Genomic DNA, 15,055 nt, shown 5'->3' on the forward strand with positions numbered 1-15,055 from the left:
TATTGGATGCAGCCAGGGGACAGAGCTCACAAGGAAGACTGGGATCATTTCCTTAGTGGAAATAAGAATTCTTCTGCTCTCCCATTTTTCACTGTCTCCTCTTCCTCTCAACCCTACTCTCATATCTCATAGCCTATTAATTCTGCTTCCATAATATCCCTGCATATGTTTCCTTTTCTTGAAGTTGTTTCTCCCTGTAAACCTCCACACACATCCTTCCCTCCCTTTGGGACATTCTCCTTATCCCACATCCCACACAAGCTCTTCACACACACACACACACACACTCAGCAGACTCCTTCTCATCCTTCAGATCCAAGTTGGAGATGATACTCACTCAAAAAAGTGTAGAGCTTAACTCCAGAGCTAGACTAAATGACCTTATTACCTGCACCCTAATATATCATCTGTGTATCCTATGACACAGGTGTGACCTCTCTTTGAGATTTTCTGTCTTTGAAATGGAGGTAATAATAATGCCAACAACAGAGAATTTCTAAGAATATTAAAAGAGCTAGTCTCTTCCTGTTCAGTAAGTGGTCCCCAGACCAGTGCTAGTGGTGTCAGCTGGGAGCATGTGGAAATGCCAAATGGTGGATCCACCCCCATAGTCACTGTGTCACAATCTGCATTTAATAAGATTCCCAGGTAATTCAGATACACATTATATAAACATTAAAGTAAGGAATTTGGAACAAAGTCTGGTGTAATTTATTAGCACCACGCCCTAACCAACTGACCTAACTGGCCAGTTCGGTGGTGTAATTTAATATAACTTAGCACCACCACCATTATTATCTTCATTGTTTTTATTCCAAGTCCCTAACCTATCCTGTGTTTCCTGTTATATATTTTTATTAGTCCTGTACTTCCAGTTCTATTATATTCATGACATTTTATGTTAAATGGTTATTTAGACTCTGTTTCTGCCACTGAGTTATATGGTCTGCATAGCCAGTATTAATCACTTAGCTGCCATATTTCTAGATCATATAGTGCCTGGTAATTAATAAGTGCTCACTAAATGTCAGTCAGATGAGGAAGTCCTACATTGGGCTTCTCTTCTCTCTTCTTACTAATGGAATGCAAATCCAAATTAACACTTTTTCCCCCCACAGGCAATTTTACTACTTATTTTATTTTATTTATTATTAATTATTACTCTTATCAAGAATTTCTGCTTTTAATGGGGTATGGGGTGGACATGATAACATGGGTGAATGTAGTAACCACATGGTATATCAATAAGAGTGTATATCAGTAATACCTTAATAAAAAAATAAAATAAAATAAAAAAGAATTTCTGCTTTTAGTCTGTCTACTTCAGTCTCTTCTTTTTAGTTCCATTCATGAAGTTATAGGGGATTAGTCGTATCCACCCTGGCTAGATACCCGAAGGGTTATAGAGAAAAATGGTGTGGCTGTGGTTCTAGAATAGAATGAGCCGAATCTCTCCCTTGACTCTCCCTCAGTATCTGCATGGCTGAGAAGTGTATTAGCGTTTCCATAGGCCCTGAATTAATTTCAGAGCATAGATGACAGGGGGCACACATACTGGGCAGGAGCTGCTGCCTTCTGAGACAAAGAGATGAGTGCCTCTGAGGGAATTATGTATGATACTGCCAGCTTGGGGTCCAGCAGTAGTGTGCTCAAGTTTTCCTTGGGATTTCCGGGGGCTTAGAGGTTTGCACAAGCTGCATCTGCTACAGGTCAGGCCTTTCATGTGCTCATGCAGAATCTAAAGAGCTAGATCAGCAGTGATGTGAAAACCAAGAGGTTGTGAGCTGAAAAAACTCATTATCAGCAAGAGTGGCCAGTCATGTAGGATAGTGATTCCATCTCCTACTGGGATTTTAGCTTTTATAGCAAGTGGGAAGGAGGAGAGAGAGGGAGGGAAAGTAAGTCGCACGGCCGTCTGTCAGCTGGGAGCTCACTGTTGCTGTATGGATGCCGCTCTGAGGCCTCAGAACTGACCGTGATGAAAGCTAATGAAATGTAAGTGGGGTTGACTACTTACTGTCAAAGCATTCAGCGTTAGCATGCACATGTCACTGGACTGGACGAAAAATCTGAGAAGGAGCAGACACTAACATGGGGAGCTCTAAGATTCTTCTCAATTGTTTCCTCCCTTTCTCCACTCCATATCTTTTTCCTTAGAGCATGTAAGGCTGGGCTATTGACAACACTGACCTGATGACAATTATTTTAAAATATTAGAGCTATCCCAGTTTTTACTGCCTGTTATGCTCATGCTGATGAAATCTATAATAGAATTATGAAAGGAAAGGCATGAAGATCAGTTTCTTGCCCCAAATTAATTTAATGACATCCTGCTACCTTATTACTTTTGGATATAAAGATTTGCATAATACATGGAATTTAGAGTCATTGTCTGAGAAAGATTAGGGAATCCTCTCTCTGATATTTTCATCATAAGGTGATTGGCTTTTCCATGAGTCTTGAGACACTATTTGATCTCTGCTTTCCTTCCCCCACAAAAACTGATGAACTTGTAACACACATTAATAGCAATCCATTATATTGATAGCACCTTATCTGAAGCAATTCTCTCCTCATGACTTTGATCCTCACAACCCTTCTTTGGTATTGTTATTTTTATCTCCGTTTCCTTACATGAAATTGGGACCCAGAAAGTTCTAAAGACTTGAAAGTTCTCGCAGCTAGTCAGTGGAACAGGGACACTAGAAGCCAGGTCTTGGCTGAGGAAGCAGTAAAGGAATGTACATAGTGATGAAAAATAAGATACATCTGTGGCAGAGACAGTGTCCATGTCTTTCTAGCCCCCTTGCATCATTCGGAACCAGGAAGTAGGCAGCACCAATGGAATGTGGGGAAAGGCTTGGATGCTCCTTGAGGTCTACACTTAGTAGCACCTTTGAGAATCTCCACTTTTCTTTTTTTTCTCATTAGCCAATCAGATGCAGAGAATGTGGAAGAGGTTTCAAGGCCTTGAAGGATTGTGATTGCACAAGATGGGAGGTGGCCTGGATTCTATTGAAAGAAGAGCCTCCCAGGAGATCCCCTCAAATACAAGTATCACCAGTGCACTTTGGGTGAGTTAGAATCTTTTTTCGTATTAAACTCCTGAGATTTATAATGTTGTTTATTATAGAAGTTAGCAAACTCCTGACTAATACAAATATTGAACCAAAAGTAATTATATCTATGAAGTACTCTCACAGGAGAAAATTCTAGTTCTCTGTCTTATTCAAATTATACTTCCCGATTTATTGAAATATCTTTCCTGAAAATATACAGTGAGTTAATGAGATCCAGTAATGCTTGTGGTTTGATTTCTTTTTTTTCATTCAAAATGTACATTGAGAAAAAGAGTAACCTGAAAATACTTTTCTGGATACAAAGAGAAGTACATAATATAGCTGTACTGAAATAGGGAGGTGAATCAAGGGCTCTTTTCAAGCCTGTTAGAATAGAAATTTAGCACGAAGTTATAGCACTGATACATGAGGTATGAAAACTCAAAGGCAGGGATTAATTATGTCTGAGAGATATTCCTAGGAAGCTGTTAATCCATTGTTTTTCACCCGTTGTCAGAGCAACTGCTAGAGATGAGTGGCCTTCCAATAATAATCAGAGAAGAGTAGAGCAGGTCATGAACTCTTACAATTGACAAATGTAAAACCTCCAAATGGAAAAAAGAAAGAAAAAAAGCTTTTTGATGCTGAGAACAGCAAGAAACTTAAGTGGGGGCAGCAAGTTCTTGTTGACAGGAGACAGCTGGCAATGTGTCATCAAATGCAAAGCCTTTGCACAGCCCTTTTCTCAGGGGATATGCTGAACAATAACCCTAGTGTAAATTCGATTGTCCCTGGAACCAGGGAAGTTGCTTTATGATCTTGTGATCATAAAAATGAGCATGTAATACCTTCATTAAAAGTAAATGTGTCTAATTGGACACTAAAGTTTAAATATTTCTTCAATTATGATAGAAAAATAAAGGATTTTAGTCAATCAAAAAGCAAAAAGCACCAGGAACAGAGGACAGATGGGGAAACAAGTGACAGGGAGGGAAGAAAAACTCCTAGGAGAAAGAAAAATGTTAGAAATCTTGCAAGAATAGCAGAGCTGTAGTCGAAGCAAAGTAATAAAGAGGGTGATATTACAAGAACAGATAAAACAGATGGAAACAGACTATCAGAATGGTCCATCAGGGAAGAAAGTCAATTGAAATGTATCAACAGAAATATGAATTACTTCAGCTATATCAGAGAAAGGACAAGGATTTTCTTATTGTAGTTGGACAGAATGAATGAGATTCAGGCAGTGAAGACCATAAAGGAGGAAAAAGGATATCAAATATGATAAAATCTGACAACTACATCCAAACATTCAGTTACATTCTTCTTGGAAAATGTCATTAATTGAGATAGATTTAGAAAAACTTAAAAAGAAGGGTCTGGCTACTATCACTTTGAATTTATGTAGAAAGATATGGTTTAAAGGATTTCTCACAATGTCGTCTAATGCAATCTAATGATTGCATTCATAACAGACCACAAAGGCATTATATATATATGTATAATGTATAAGGGTATTACATATATATGTATAATATATTATGTATCTTATGTATTCAATGATATACTATGTATTATATAAAATATAATACCTATAATATCCTATGTTATATAATGTCCCTAATATAACTATAATACATTATATAATATATACAGTATATATTTTATACATTTTAGAATGTATAACATATCATTATATAGTATATAAAGCATACTATGGTCATATATAATATATAGATATACTATATATTATATTTATAAAATATATACAGTGTTCATGTAATACATAATACCTACTGTAAAAATTAAATGTAAATATATAAATGTATATAATGTATATAAAACAGATGAGAACTGGGCTCAGAGTTTAATGCCTTGCAGAGTTCACACAGTAACCTTTGGAATCTGGATTCAAGTTTAGATATCTAACTCCAGATTTAATCATCTTTCAACATAGCACGGTAATTACAGGGCTATTTCAGTTACTGAAATGACTTTTAATCAATTAATTTGCTGTTTGAGATATAAGACTGCTAGTACCTAACTTGCAGAATGCACGTTTTCACTATTATAAAATACCTCGACATGTTCAACTTCAAAAATAACCTTGGAACAAAGTAGGGTTTTTTTGCTTTGGTCCAGTGTTTCTGAAGTTTGCCAGTCACTAGGTCACCTGTGAAGTTGATGATAGCTTTTCTGTCCTATTAATTATAATCCCATGAAATGGACCAGGGAAGCTGGGTATTGAACAAGGACCCTAGATGATTTTTAGGATCGAGGAAATTTAAGAAATACTAATCAAACCCTTGCCTTTCCAAAAATATGTCTGAACATACAAATGTTCAGGAACAGTGCAAAAATATGTTTTTAAGGATCTAAGAGTGTATAGCTTGGAAAGAATAAATATATATCATTTTTTTACTTCATGACAGAAACAAGAAATGAGGGTCCATTATAAAAATATAAAATCTAGATACAGTTCTGCAATTGTCTTTAATAACAATGTTTTATGATGCTTGCCTTCAAAACCTTTTTTCTTCTATTGACATTTTGAACATTTTTATTTTCACCTGTATTTCATTTCTCCTTGCAATATCATCACCGGAAATAGAAGCACCCTGAGGTCTTTGATTACATTCATTTTATATGAACAAACCTTTCACTTGTCTTGACTGTTTACTTAATACGAGAGCTTCTCTTAGGAATGTTAATATTTATCTTTTAACAAAATGTACCACGAAAACTTTCTCCTTTGGCTCAGAGTGTGACCTGGAGAAATTAGGAGCAGTACCTTGGCTAAGCATCGTGATGCCTGCATTACACTTAGCCCCTGACTCTCAGAGCACCACGGTGGTGTTGGTTACCTTCTAATGTTTTTGAATATCCAGAAAATATTCATTCGCACTACTGTCTTCCAACAATCTGGTCCTGTCATTGTATTGAAAGTCTGTGTGTATCTCAACTATTCTTCTGAAACCAACATTTTCTTGGATTTTTCTTTCAACAGCTCAATTGAGGTCCATTTTACTTATAATAAACTGCACATATTTAAACATATAATTTGATGAGTTTTGAAATCCATCTATTTATAAAAACCTAAGGAAGATAATAGATACTGACATTTCTATTACCAATAAGAGTTGTAATCTGTCCTTCCCTCCACTTTCCTTTCTAAGGAACCACTGATCTGCTTTCTTTCACTGTAGACTAGTCTGCATTTTCTAGAATTAATTACACATTGTTTTACTCTTTTTTTCTATGTCTATCTTCTATAGCTCAGCATAAAGATTTTAAGAGTCACTCCTATTGTTATTTATATAAATAGCTTGTTCTTGTATTTCTGAATAGTATTCCACTATAAGAAAGTAACACAATTTATTGCTAGGGCATCAAATTTGTACTATTTCCAGTTTGGGACCGTTAGAAAGAAAGTGTATAAACATTTGTATACACATCTTTGTGGGGGAACATGTTTTTCTTTACCATGGATTAATACCTAGGAATGGAAGAGCTGGGTCATTTCAGGTGTGTTTAATTTGTTAAGTAATTGTCAGATGTTTTCCAAAATGGTTATATACCAATTTAAATTCCCACCAGTACATAGGAACTCTAGTACCTCTATATCCTCAACAATGATGGGAATGGTCAGTCTTTTTAATTTTAGCCAGTCAAAAGAGTGTATAGTAGTATCATTGTGGTTTTGATTCCCATATCTCATATGTCTAATAATTGTGAACATATTTTCATGAGCTGTTTGTGATCCCTCTATCTTCTCAGTAAAGTGTCATTTAAAATCTATTGTCCAACTTTTATTCAGTTGTAAGAGTTTATATTCAAGATACAATGTCAAATATTCTTCCAAAATATTCTCTCCATCTGTGGTGTGCCTCTTCAGTTCCTTCACATTGTTTGTTGAATAGCTGATGTTTTAAATTTTGATGAAGTTTACTTTATGAATTTTCCTTTTATAACTCAGTTTTTGTTTCCTATTTAGGAACTTTGTGCCTAACTCAAGGTCATTACAATTAAGATTTTTCTTCTATTTTTTGAGAACTTCTGGAAGTTTTATAGTTTTTGGCTCATATAGCTGATCTATAACCCATTTTAAATTACTTTTTATGGTATGAAGTGAAGGTCAAAGTTTTTTTAGTTTTTTTTTTTATGGGTATCCAAATGATCCAGTTCTTGTTTAAGGAGATTATCTTCCTCCCATTGAACTACCTCGACACTTCATACATACCAAATATATCTACAAATTTATCTATATCTATGTCTCCTCAGGTCCCTTTCTGAATTTTTTCTTTTGTTTTTTACCTATTTGCATGAACGTGTGCATGTGAACATTATTGTCTTAAAATAATATCCTACTTTCTTTATTGATTTATATAGCTTTAAATAAATCCTGAAACCATGTAGTTCAAGCCCTACAAGTTTGTTTTCCTTTGTATTTATTCTGGCTATTCTAAATCCTTTTTATTTCCTTATACATTTAGAATCAGCTTTTCAAATTCTACAAAAAGTCTGTGGAAATGCTGAATTATTTTGATAGATTATAAATTTAGAACAATTAGATTTACAGAAAATTTGAGAAGATGGTAGGGTTCTCATAGACCTCCCACACAGTTTCTCTTATTATTATGATACATTGGTTATCATTAATGGAAAAACATTGATACATTATTATTAATTAAAGTCCATAGTTTATTTAGATTTCTCTAGTTTTCAGTTAATTCTGTTTTCTGTCCCAGAACCCCCTCCAGGCACCACATTACATGTAGTAGTCATGTCTCCGTAGGCTCCTAGTCTGTGACCGTTTCCTAGAATTTCTTTCTTTTTAATAACCTTCAAAATTTGAGTAATGCTGGTCAGATATTTTGTAGGATGTCCCACTGTTGAAATTTGTCTGATGTTCTTTTGCTTACAGAGGGGTTATAGGACTTTGAGAGAAAAACTAAAGGTGAAATCCCATGTTAATCACATCATGTCAAAGTGTATGATTTATACCTGTTGATGCTGAACTTGATTACCTGGCTAAGATAGTGTTTTTCAGATTCTCTACCATCAAGTTACTCTTTTTTTACCCCTAACTTTTCATGCTGTGGTCTTTGGAAAGGAAGTCACTTTGGGCATCCCACATTAAAAGAATGGGTAGTTATACACTAACTGTATATAATCTTGAAAACTGTATATAAACATAAATAATTTGGATTTTTATTAACTAGAGATTTGTCTCTTCTCTAGTATTTATTAACTTAGTCATTTATATCAGTGTGAATTCATGGATATTTATTTTAAAATTTGGTTTGTAATCCTATATTACTTCATTTATTTTGTCCAGCTTTGGGCACTGGAACTCTGTTAGCTGGCTCCTGATCTTTGGCATACCCAATCAATGTGTGGGGTTTTTTGCTTTTTCTTCTTCTTCTTCTTTTTTTGTTTTTTTTTATAATTGAGGGCTTCCTTACTTCCTGCACCTACATGATGCTCCAGGCTCAGCTTATATATATTATATACCAGTCCTGGAATCAACAATTTCTCCAGAGAGCCCTAGTTCTTTTTATTGGAAAATGGTGGTAGAAACCAAGATGTGCTCATTTTTATTGGTATGTCATTTCTTTTACACTCAGCTAACAGCAAAATAAAAGTATATATACATATAGGAATGCATATATCAACTTATGTATATACACACATGTCTATAAATATTTTTATATGAAACTATCTGTATTTTTATTAAGTTAAACATGAATTCAGACTGATATCTCCAAATCTAGTCTATTATGATATAGATAATTCTAGTCTCCCCCTTTGCATGTCTGTAAATCCCACATTAACATGAGAAACCTGACTCCCACCTGCTGCCATCATTTACTTCATTGTTCAATCCCAATATACATGTTTAATAGTGTCAAATTATTAAACATACCCAGGTTATTTCCTTTTGACTACATTGAATCTAGATATTAATTTGAGAAGGTTTGACATCTTAACCATATTGAATCTTCCAATCAATGGGTGTGGTATCTGCATTAATTTATTTATTTAGGTCTTCTCTAATTATTTTCTGCAACATTTTGTAGGGTCATGTGTACAAGCTTTGTACATTTTAATCAAAGTTATCCATGAGTATTTCATGTTTTATGGTGCTATTGCAAAGGTCATTAATTCTTTAGATTTCAATTTGTTTATTGTTACTCAATAGAAATACAACTTATTTTTGTATATTTATCTTGTGCTGTGAAACCTTGCTGAATTCATGTATTTGAGTAACATTTGTCTAAATTCTTTAGTATATTTGCATTAATTGTAGTATTTCTGTAAATACTTTTTATTTCTTACTTTCTAATCTGCATATTTTTCTTGAAGCTTGCACTTCTTAAAATCACCAGTTCAAATTTAATAAAGGTAGTGAGAGTAGACATCTTTAACTTATTCTTACTACTAGGGGGGAAGTATTCAGTTTCTAAACATGAGGTATGATGTTAGCTGTAGTATTTTCAAAATGGCCTTCACTATGTTGAGGAAATTCCCTACTAATTCTAGAATGGACACTAAATTTAGTCCTATTTTTCCTCAGCATCTATTGAAATGATGATAGAATTTTTCTTTTTTAATTTGATAACATTATGATTGTATTCATAAAGTTTAGATTGTTAAAACAAACTTGTGTTACTGTGATACATCCCATTGGCCATATTGTATATATTTTTTTATATTTTATTTGATTTGCTAAAATTTTATTAAGAATTTCTGTCTATATTCATGAGGGTTATTCTGTTATTTGAAATGTAAAGTCTTTGTCTTGTTTTGATATCAAAGTAATGTTGGCCAAATAAAATGAGTTGAGAAATATTCCCTCTTCTTCAGTTTTCTGGAAAAACTGTATTAAAAATCCTACTGTTACCTGTTTGTCATGGGAGTTCTGTGTACCTCTGTGGTCTGAGAGGCCATTTCCTCCCCTAGTTTAGGGAAGTTTTCAGCAATTATTTCTTCAAAGACACTTTCTATCCCTTTTTCTCTCTTCTTCTTATTCTGGTACCCCTATAATGCGTATATTGTTCCGTTTCGATTGGTCACTCAGCTCTCTTAAAATTCTTTCATTCCTGGAGATCCTTTTATCTCTCTCTGCATCAGCGTCTCTGCGTTCCTGTTCTCTGTTTTCTAGTCCATTAATGGTCTCTTGCATCTCGTCCATTCTGCTTTGAAGTCCTTCCAGAGATTGTTTTATTTCTGTATTCTCCCTCCTTAGGACTTGCATATTTCTCTGCAAGTCCATCAGCATGGTTATGACTTTTGTTTTGAATTCTTTTTCAGGAAGATTGGTTAAATCTATGTCCCCAGGTTCCTTCTCAGGGGAAGATGTAGCAGATGTTGAAGATGTCTGAGTTAGTCTTGTCTGGATCAAATTTTTTTGCCTTTTCATGTTGATAGGTGCAGTAGTGTGCTATTGACTTGGTGTGTTACCTGTTTGATAGAATTCACCAGGTGAAGGTTTCTGGGGATGATTTCTTTAGATGGAAAGACTTTAACTACAAATTCTATTTCAATTTTTTTTCTTAGCAAGATGATTTATGTAATTTATTTTAAATATTTCTACTTTTATAATATGTATTTAGCAGTGTTTCTCTCTAAACACTGCTTTAACCACATCACTTAAAATTTTTGATGGGCCATATTTTAATTTTCCACCAGTTCAAAATACTTCCAAATTTTCTTTATGATTTATCTTTGATGCATAGATTACTTAAAAGTGTGTTTGTAATTTAGAAATATTGATGATTTTCCAGATACCTTTGTGTTATTTATTTTTAATTTTAATTTTTTTGCAGTCAGCAAATATGCTTTATGTGATTTCAACCCTTTTAAATTTGTAAGGACATGTTTTATATCTTCAAATATAGTCTATTTTGGTGAATGCTTCAAATACAATTGAAAAAATATATAGTTTGCTGTTTTAGGGTAATGTGTTCCATAAATACAAATTAGACCTAGTTAGTCAATAGTATTCTATCAATTATTGAGAAAGAGATGTTGAGTTTTCACCTATGTCTCCTTGATGTTCTATCAGATTTTGCATTATACATACATATATGTTGAAATGATGTTATTACTTGAATAAACATTTAAGATCATTAAATTCTTTTCATGAATCAGTCCTTTTTTTTTGAAATTATTCTTTATCCCTTACAAAATTCTTTGTTCTTAATCTACTTTTTCCAATATTAATATAGCCACTCCAGTTTTCTTTGACACTTGTAATCATGGTATATCCCTCTTTTTACCCATACTTTTTCTTTAAGTATGTCTATTACTTTATCATTAAACTTAGCTTCCTGTTGGCAGTATATAATTGGATGTTTTACATCCATATGATCATTTCTGTCTTTTAGTTGCCGTGTGTAGTCAATTTATTTTAATTTGTTCATTGGCATAGTTGAATTTAATTCTTCAATATTATTTGTTTTCTGTTGGTCCCCTTTATTGTTTGTTCCCTTTGCTTTTTTCCCCCCTTTTTTGGATCAATAATCTTTATTCCATTTTTATTTCCATTGTAGGCTAATTAACTGTTTTGTTCTTTAGTGATTGCTTCATAGCTTTAATTTATCAGAAGCTACCTTCAAATATTGTTTTACGACTACATCTGTGGTATGAGGACCTTACAATATTATATTTCCATTTATTGTTGTATTACTTTTTACTTTCACTTGTAAACTCGATAATACAATGATTCTGTTATTGCTTTAAATAGCCAGTTATTGCTTAAAAAGATTTAAAGACGAAGAAAATGTCTTTTAAGATAACCACATATTTACCTTTCCTGGCACTCATCACTGCCTTGTGTATATACAGAGTTAATTCTCATTATTCATGATAGCTATTTTCTATACATTTGCCACCAAAACTAACTTTGCAAATACAGAATTGTCTTTCCTAGTGGAAATAAAAGTTCAGTTTCCTGCAAGCCTCTCTTCACAATGTTTTCATCAATTGACCACTGTATAACTTTGCTTTATAGGTTCCTATGTAGACATCTTATTTAATATATATTGATAATTCATTAACATTGAATTCTCAGCCAAAAAGAATTATATCTCATGCCTGGACAATGCATATTTAACATGTATTTTATCTGTAAGGCACATCACAACCTTCTGTGTTTCAGAACACTAGACAGCACTTCACGATTATGTCTGTGGGCCATTTTAAACAGCAAAATCACCAACACAAAGTATGATTCTGTGAAAACGTGGCATTAAATAGACCACAAAAATACACTTTTTTTACAGAATGAGAGCTAAAACAAGAACTAGAGGTTATCTTCTTTAACCCCAGCTGGCAAGGTGTATACATCAGGTGACCCAAATTTTTCTGAACATTTCCATGAATAACTGTGAGAAGTACCATGAGTATTGGTGTTGGGCGTGCAAAATAAATGATAATGAGTAGGTGAGTTCACAGTTTGAAATCTGTGCATAATGAGGACTGACTATTTTTATCTGGTATCATTTAGGCTTAAGGCATTCCTTTAACATTAGCTACAGAGACTTGCAGTTGGCTATGAACTGTCTCCACACTGTATCAGAAAAATATTTTCTTTGCCCTTGTTTTTTAAAGATATTTTTACTACAGTTTAAGCTTTTTTCTTGGAATATTTTGAAGATGTGTTCCATTATCATCTTAATTGCATTGTTTCTAAAGACAATTCTGCTGTCATTCTTATTCTCAAAGTGTCTTTTTCTCCTCTTGCTATTTGTACGATTGTTACTGATTTAAGCGTGTTTGTTATTATGTGTCTTAATGTTGTTTTCATCATATTTCTTCTTGTAATTCCTAGAACTTCTTGCATCCATGGATTCTAGATTGCATTAAATCTGGAAAGAAAATTGTTGATTTAGTTTTCAAATGTATTGTTCTCACCCTCCATCCATTTCTTATTCATATGCAAAATCATGTGATTTTTTTTTTTATTAAATGATGTTCATTTACTTTTCTCTTTGATTCGTTTTGGGTAGTTTCTGTTTCTATGTATTCGTTATTTTCCCTTGCTGTTTCTAATCTGCTGTTAATTCTTTTTAGTATATTTTTTGTATAAGATATTATATTTTGTACTTACACTTATGTATTTTATCTCTAGAACTTTGATTTGAGTCTTTATTACAAAGGCATAATTGATTTTATTGGGTTTTGCTTTACTGCATTTTGCAATATTGCATTTTTTAAATTGAAGGTTTATGGCAACCCTGCATCTAGCAAGTGTATCAGCACCATTTTTCCAGTAGCATTTGGTAATTTTGTGTTTCTGTGTCACATTTTAGTTATTCTTGCACTATTTCAAACCTTTTAATTTTATATTTGTTATGGTGATCTGTGATTAGTGATTACAACTCATTGAAAGCTCAGATGATAGTTAGAAATTTTTAGCAATATTAGTTAAGATAGATACATTTATTCTCTTAAACATAATATTTATATACTTTATAGACTACAGTACAATATAAACATAACTTTCATATGCACTGGGAAACCAAAAAATTTCACTTGACTCACTCTATTGCAATATTTGCTCTATTTTAGTGGTCTGGAATCAAAGCTGAATTATCTCTTAGGTATGCCTGTATGCTCTATTTCTCATCTACATAGTTCTTGAATATATGGTATATGTTCAAATGTGTATACAGACACACACACACACACGTACATAAGTATACATAATGACTTTTAAAAATGTTCTTGACTATTCTGTTCTTTATGTAATTTCTGAATTGGTTTCTATTGATTGATTTTGATACTCCTTGTAATTTGTACTTTACTGCTTCTTAGTGTATGCGGTAATTTTTTTTCAAATGCCAGGCAATGTAAACTTTCCAGTTGTATGCAGGATTTTATTGTATTCTTTTAAATAATTTTTGGGCTTCATTTGGAATGCAGTTAAGTTACTTTGAAATTACTTAATTCTTTTGTGGCTGCTTTAAGCTCTGGTAAGTAAATCCAGAATAGGTTTTAGTTGACAGCTAATTTGGCCCTACTACAGAGGCCATATCTTTCTGAGAACTCTACTTAATGCCCATATATTAGGAGACCTTCTTACACTTGCTGGAGGAACATGAGCCAATCTCAGATTTGTTTGAACTATGGGCATTGATTTGCTTTTTTTTTACCGGTGATCCTTTATTTACATGCATTTGCTGTTTAATGTTCAGTTAAAGACTTAAAGGGAAACTTCTGAAACTCTCCAAAACACTTTATTTTCCAGTGAAGTTTCTTCTATGCTCTATCCCACAAATTCTCATCCTCTTGGCCTCCTCATACTGTAAACTCTGTCTTTTCTACTCTGTGAGAGGCCAAACTTTGATTCCTCTTCTCTGTGCTGCCGCCTAGAAACTTGGCTAGAATTAGGCAGAATGATCCTAAGGCTCTTCTCTTAGGGATTAAGATCTGTAACTTCATTTTCCAAATTATTCACAAAGTATTGTTTCATATTTTTTCCAGCTTTTAAGTTGTGTGAGGTAGAAAGTAAATCCATGCTATTTGATCATGGCTGGAACCAAAAATTCCTGCCTTGGATTCTTTTAGTTACATAAACCAGATGTATTTTTCAACTTTATTTTTTCTTTCTTCTTTTTATTAAGCAATTTACTTTCTTAACTTAGATACTTGTCCAAATTAGTCACTTTCCACAAGACTATTGTTGAGTAGCAGGTTGGTGTTGAAATATAGTTGGGTATTTCTTAGTGACACTCAGGAATAGAAGAGAAAAATTTAGGACAGACATTACTCCTGGTGGCATAGTAAAATGCTGTTTTTACTATGAAAAAAAGTCACCAAAAGCCTGTGTATAATGGGCTGATATCATGTTGTAGGCAAAACACCTGTGCTTAGACAAGCTTGCCTGAGAGGTATATGTTTTCAAAAAGATGTTGCACACCTTTAGAATACTCACAATGATTGGTACATCTCTTATAAGTACTACTCTTTATTGGCATATATAGGTATTG

Source organism: Manis pentadactyla, chromosome 7, assembly GCF_030020395.1.
Source record: "Manis pentadactyla isolate mManPen7 chromosome 7, mManPen7.hap1, whole genome shotgun sequence".
Lineage (NCBI taxonomy): Eukaryota > Metazoa > Chordata > Mammalia > Pholidota > Manidae > Manis > Manis pentadactyla.